The sequence below is a fragment of the Notamacropus eugenii genome, chromosome 4 (assembly GCF_028372415.1).
Source record: "Notamacropus eugenii isolate mMacEug1 chromosome 4, mMacEug1.pri_v2, whole genome shotgun sequence".
NCBI classification, from domain to species: domain Eukaryota; kingdom Metazoa; phylum Chordata; class Mammalia; order Diprotodontia; family Macropodidae; genus Notamacropus; species Notamacropus eugenii.
The window spans coordinates 97,876,555-97,883,469 of record NC_092875.1 but is presented as its reverse complement, the minus strand read 5'-3'; the positions used below and the strand labels follow the sequence as shown (position 1 = coordinate 97,883,469).

The 6,915-nt window shown below is 38.3% G+C and overlaps 1 non-coding gene across 1 annotated transcript; it reads left to right on the top strand.

Annotated features, from left to right (window-relative positions):
- Positions 1-1,864: 1,864 nt before the first annotated feature.
- On the top strand, positions 1,865-1,967 carry LOC140502898 (U6 spliceosomal RNA). Its single transcript, XR_011966621.1, has one exon. It is a non-coding gene; the product is annotated as a U6 spliceosomal RNA (small nuclear RNA).
- The last annotated feature ends 4,948 nt before the right edge of the window (positions 1,968-6,915 follow it).

Here is a 6,915-nt window from a genome sequence, read left to right as displayed (position 1 = left end):
AAAAGAACAGTTTTGCCGGGTAGTGGAGGAAGACAAAGAGTCCAATTTTGGATATGTTGAATTTAAGATATCTAGAGAACATCCAGTTCAAGATACTTACTAGGCAGTTGGAGATGTGAGCCTAGAAATTAAGAGAAATGTTTGGATTGGGCAAAGATGTCTGAAAGTAAACTGCAAAGAGATAATAATTGAAAACATGGGAGCTGATGATCTCACCAAGTGAAATAGAGGGAGAAGAGAAGAGGACCTAGGACAGAGCCCTAGTGGAGAACTACAATTAGCAGGTATGATCTGGCAAAGGAGACTGAGGAGTGGTCAGAGAGAGGAGAATCAAGTAAGAGAACCAAGATAGAGTAGTGTTGTGGAAAACTAGAGAGAAGAAGATGTCAAGGAAAAGAGGTTCTTGATAATGCCAAAGGTTGCAGAGAGATCAAGAAGGATGAGGATTGAAAAAAGTTATTAGTTTAGACAATTAATAAGTCATTAGTAACTTTAGAGAAAGTAGTTCCAACTGAATGATGAGGTCACAAGCTAAATTGCAAAGACTTAATAAAAAGTGAGAGGAAAGGAAGTGGAGGCACCTATTGTAGAAATTTTCTCAAAGAATTTAGCCATAAAAGGGATGAGAGATATGGGATGATACTAGCAAGGATAAATGACTCATGAGAGAATTTTTTTTGAGGATAGGGGAGATATAAGTATGTTTGTAGATAAGAGGGAAGCAACCAGTAGCTAGGGAAACATTGATGATAAGGGAGAGAATAGGCATGATAGAGGAGAAGATCTACCAGAGAAGATATGTTGGAATGGGATCACTGGTGTATAAGGAGGGTTTGCCTTGGTAAAGAGAAACCTAACTCTTTATGTGAAACAGGAATGAAAGGGGTGATAGTGGTTGGTATATGGCATCTGAGTGGAAACAGGTACAAAGATGAAGAAGGAGTTCTATGAATGGTCTCTTTTTTTTTTTTTTTGGTGAAATGAGCTAAGGCTTTTAGTTGAGACTGTGGAAATGGGGGTAATGTAGGAGATTTGAGGAGGAAATGAAAAGATTTGGAAAACTGTTGTAGTAAGTGGCAGAGTAAATAGATTATGGAGGTGTAAAAAGATTTTCTTGCCAAAGTGAGGGCCCAGCTGTAATTATGTTACATAAATTTAACCTAATTAGCACAATTTTGTGATTTTCTACATTCTCTTTACTCAATAGCATTAAGTAAGAGTGAAGGCAACAGATAGTTGTGATAATCCAAGAATGAGATTTCACAAGCCAAGATCTTTGATAGGGTAAAGGGGCAAGAGACTTGAGAGAAGTGGACAGGTTAGAGTTGATCTGGTTCAACAAGGGATCAAGGTGGGGAAAGAAAGAGACTATAGCTGATGGGGGCAGGGGAGTGGGGTGAGGTGAAGGCCTAGAAAAGAACTGATTAGTAGAGAGATTGAAGGTCATGGTGCAGGCAAAAGAACAGAGTAGAGAGGCTTCAACCTGTATGAGTGGAAGGCGTGTTCATGTTCATCAATAAAACTATGGCTATCTGGAATGTTAATTGATATATATGAGGTACTAGACTTAACATAGATTCTGCCCTCAATGGACTTATAACTTTGTGTTAGGAATGGGAAATTAGATATAGAAACCAATAAGAATGGCTGAAGGTAGACTGTAATAGAGACAAAGGAAGGATCCAGGTAGGACCTTCAAGAAAATTTGAGAAAAGAAAGATCGCTGAAGTGGGTTTAAAAGTTAAGAGGATTTCAAGAGTTGGAAAGGTGGATATAAGGAGTTCCCTTTTCACTTCCCTGTCCCTTGGTCCCCTCCTAGAGCCAGGAATGAGTAGATGGCAATCAGATTTGAGTCTCAGTATTTGTACTTGTTTCAGCAGCGCATATTAAAACTGGAATCATAAAGGGAAAATTAGCATGATTTTTGTGACAGAATGATACATATGTGTGAAATGTTTCATTTTTTTGTCTTCTTTGATTTCCATTTCTTTGTCTTTGTCTCTAGAGCTGAATGTCTCTTTCTGTTTCTCTCTCCATCTCTCTATCTGTCTCTCCTCTCTCTTTCCAAACCCATTTCTTGGAAAGCTAAATATGCCTTGAGTTGCCCATATGAGAATTTATTTCCTCAAAACATGAAGGAATCAATAAGAGGGAAGGTTATTTTGGATCTGATTCTCACCATAGGATATTGGTTTCTGGGATAGACATGGTAGGACATTCAGTGAACAATGACCACTACATCTTAGAATTTTTGATGGAAAATGAAGGAAAGCAAGAAAGAATATGACAAGCACATTATACCACAGGCAAACTGATCCACAGGACTTGGGAAGGGAATAGGAGAGGCATACAGACTAAAATTTTGTAGCTCAAGAAAGATAAGAATCTCTCAAGAATGAAATTCAGACAACTCAGGGAGAAACAGTTCCAATCAAGAGAGGCAGAGACAGAAAAACAGAGAGAGAAGTGTGAGGGGAGGAAGGAAAAAAAAGAGAGATGAAGGAAGAGATAAAGAAAAAAGAGAAAGAGAGGCAGAGATAGAATATTAAAGAGAAGAAAAAGCAAAGGGGAAAGAAAGAGAGAGAGAGAGAGAGAGAGAGAGAGAGAGAGAGAGAGAGAGAGAGAGAGAGAGAGATGGAAATTGCCAACTTACTTAGCTCTCCAAAAGACATATACACAAGACTGTGTCCAGGCCAAGTAATAAAGGATACATATGAAAGCATGGCCCAGTTTTTTGAGAATACTGTTAGGATGGTCAACTTGTCTACATCTTGACCTTTCTTTGTTTTCATCTGAGGACGGTGGTGGTGGCACTTTGGAGAAGTACAGTTAGGGCTGTACATTGGTGATGTGTAGATATGCAGAGTGGTAAATAGATGTTATAAATAAATGTCATATATGAATGAATAAATGAATAAATTATATAAATAGCCATGTGATGTTTTCAAGCAGAGACTGGACTTGTCAGGTATGCTATAGAAAATATTTAAAAGAGTATTTCAAGTAACCCACAGGTGAGCTCTGGGCTGCTTCAGAAACAGAACTTGGAATAAGGCTATAATGTTTGTCTGTGGTGGTTCCCCAAGACACTTCTGGAATTCCACAGTCTGGCAGCATGGGGCTGACTAGCCCCAGATAATCGATTTAAATAGAGTGCCTAAGATTATGCTAATGGTGCACTCTGAAGGAAATAACTGAAGTCAATCTCTGTGATTCATGCAAAAGACTCTAAGGAATGCTACCTGAGAAATAGGGCAGAATTGCTGGGACTGCACTTGATCTCAGACCCTCTGGTGACCAGCCTTCGAGGTACCCAGTAGAGGGCATCTTCTAGCTCCTGGCTAGAGGGATACTAAAGGACCCATGAATGGCAGTTACTACAAATCCAGTCAAAAGTGGAAAGGAAACAAAATGAGCAGAAAACCTTTGAGACTAAAATACTTGAGTTGCTATCTCTCCCACGGTGGTCTGCGGATACCCCTATGAAAAAGAGCTGTTGAAGAATAGATGGAAAAGTTGACAGATCTACACCATTTTAAAGATAACATTGTAAATTGATTATCACTGTAGCAAAAAGTATAAAAGCATTAAGGCTTCAGAATCATCCCAGTAGAGGCTTATAACTTTATTTTGTTAATTTCAATTTGGCTTTACTAACATATACTTCCAAATGATCCAATAATCCTTTTGGGTTATGTGAAAATGAAGCATTCAATTGCATCAGGGTAGAGTCATTAGAGATTTAGGAGTTAGTATAGTTATTCTGATCCCTAGACAAAAGGCAAGTGATGAACTAAAAGGCAAAGACTAGAGACTTCAGAGCCAAGCAAGTTCTTCGTCAGAAATGCACAGAAAATTAGGACATAAAATAGCCAGGTTTTGATCATTTCCAGTTACTCACAGTGTAACACAGGGCTCAGAGTGGTATTTGGCACATTACTCATCCATAGCACACCAAGTAGAGATTCTAGAAAAATCTCAGTGCCAATGAATAAGTGTGTCCTAGCATTCCTTCTCCTTTATATATCAAGGAGAGACACTGAGAAATAATAGCATATCTTTCAGATCCATCTTGAGAATAAGAAGACCCTTCAAAACTGGATTCAAGATTCTATCAATGAGGAAGTTCATACAGTTACAGGTGTCTGCTAGATGCTGTGATACGGGTATGACAAGTACGAATTGTAATGGAATCAAGGAATTTTAAAGTTGTAGAGGACCTCAGAAGCTATCTAATTCAACCTCTACCTGTAAAAAATCCCCACTACAGCACACTCAACAAATGGATGATCCATTCTGTTCAATCTTCTGATGAGGAAGAACCCATAAACATTCCATTTACAAGTCAAAAGCTTATTTGGAAGGTTATTTTTTTTTAATTCTTTATATCAAAAGTAAATATGTCTCTTTGCAACTTGACTCATTGGTCCTAGTTCTGCCCTCTGGGGATGAGCAGAACAAGTCTAAAACCTTCTTCTAAGGACTAGCTGTTGTCAAGTATTTGAAGGGCCAGTGGAAGACAAAAAGCCATTTTCAGGTACTTGGAGATAATTATCACAGTCCTCCTAAATCATCAGATATGCAGGCTAAACATTGTCATTTTCTTCAACCTATTTTAATGTGACATGAAACTGAGATCCTTCCCCCATTCTGAACTTTACCCAGATAATCAACATCTTTCCTGAAATATGGTGGCCAGAACTCAGCATAGAACTTGATATGGGCCTGGACTAGGGAAGAGCACTAGGGAAGTGTTATCAATTTCTTCTGTCTGGACATTGTACTATGTCACACCAAATACCCTCGCACTTTTTTTCAGATGTACTTCTAAATGTACTTTGAGATGATCTTGTTCACTCTTTTTATTTGACAAATAAGAAAAACTGAGGCCTTGAGAAGTTGTAACTTTCCTGATATATTGCAAGGCTAATGCTCGAACCCCAGTCTTCTTACTTTCTCTAAGTCCTGTGATACTTCTGTGCTACCACGTGTAAAAGACTGTGGTTCAGCTTTTTTTATTGCACTTGGAATCTGATGTGAGTTTTTGTTCTGGTTTTGTCATTTATTACGTGGCTTTGATCAAGTCCCTTAAGAGGCTAAGACTCAATTTCCTCACCAATCAAATGAAATTAATATAGAAGCCTAGTCTCCAACTTTGTTGGGAAGAATTGATGAAATAAGGGTTTTAAAATGCTTGGTAAACTTTAAAAATCATACAAATACAAGAGATAATGAAGGTGGTAATTGATTGATGAATTATGATAATTATAATAATCACCCTCAGCCCCGTTGTCATACACTCCAAGGGAAAAATATCTCTGACACAAGACTCCAATGTATCTACATATTACCTCACTGAATTAATTGCAATTTTTTTTTTTATTTTTTTCTTTCTAGAAGGCAGTCAAACTGGCTAAGCTCTTCCATGTCTCCCATGCCAGAAACAATGTCTTTTATTGGGAATTTCTATAAGGATGTAAAACAAAGGTTTTAGGGTCTATGGGGATGTACAAATGGTAGCTTGGAGGAAAGGGGAGCAGAAAACAAGCTTTGTTAACCTCCCCCCATTTTTGAGGGCTGCTTATGATAGCCATGATTAGAATCAGAAGATATTGAAAATTTAGAATCATTCAATGAATTTCAAAGTTGGAAGGACCTTAGGCTTTACAAGTACAATGGCTCGTGAAATCATGGGAACCTTCTTTGTATATTCCTGAATAGCTTAGTACAGTGGATAGAACACTGGACATGGAGTCAGAAACACTTGAGTTCAAATCCAAGTTCACACCAGCTTTGTGATCCTGAGCAAGCCACTTCAGTTCTGTGTGCATCCATTTCTTTAGCTATAAAACGGGAATGAAGATAGCACCTATCTCTCAGGGTTTTTGTGAGGATAAAATATGATATTTATAAAGTACTTAACAAAATCTCAAAATTTTATTATGTAAGTGCTTGTTATTATATGTTATAATTATCATTAATTGTGATGAGCAAGCTCCACTTGGGGCTGCAATCAGCATAGAAGAAGGACTTCCTCATCTCTGGCCTGGAATTTATTCCAGTTTACTATTCTCTCCAGAGTACCTGAAAATTCCAGAGAACAGATAGGAACTGGAGATCTGTGAAAAATTTTCATGCAGCCTGGCAGCCTGGTGGGATAATGGACTTAGATGTAGAGTCAGGAAGATTGATGTTCAAATCCTGCAGGTCTCAGATACTTGTAGCTACACACTGAACTTTCTCTCCCTTAGCTTTAGTTTCTTATGCTATGAAACGAGGAGAATAATAGCACTTACTTCTCAGGGTTGTGGGGAAGTCAAAAGGGGTAATATAAGTAAACATTTTGTAAACTTTAAAGCTCTATAAAGGCAATTTTTGTTGTTGTTTTTATTACTGAAATATAAAATTCCAGATCTGGAAGGCATTTTATCTAGTCCAAATCCCTGTGCAATGCATAGTAGTCTCTAACATGTACAAACACCTCTAGTCATGAGAAATTTAACACAACACAAGGCCATGACCTTCACAGAATCATAGGATTTAGAGCTAGGGTCAACAGGGATCTTAAAGGTCCTCTAGTCCAATCTCCTCCATTTTTCAGGAAAGGAAACTGAGGCCCAAAGAGGGGAAGTGATTTGTCTAGTTTCGCACTGGTACTCAGTAGCAAAGTTGATTCTCCTAAACCGCTGCTGGGTTTAAGTCCTTCTGGGAGAGAAGATGGATGCGTCCTATACTTGGTAATAGACTCCACCTGTAACCTTATGTCTCCTCCTGAAACTCCTGGATAAAACAATGACATAAGAATGAGGAGATTAAGTTTCTAGTTTCGACCCTTTTGGCAGTTTTCTGTGTAGTCTTAAACTCCCTTTCCCTCCTGGATCTCAGGTTCCTTTTAGGTGAAATGAGGGAAGGAGG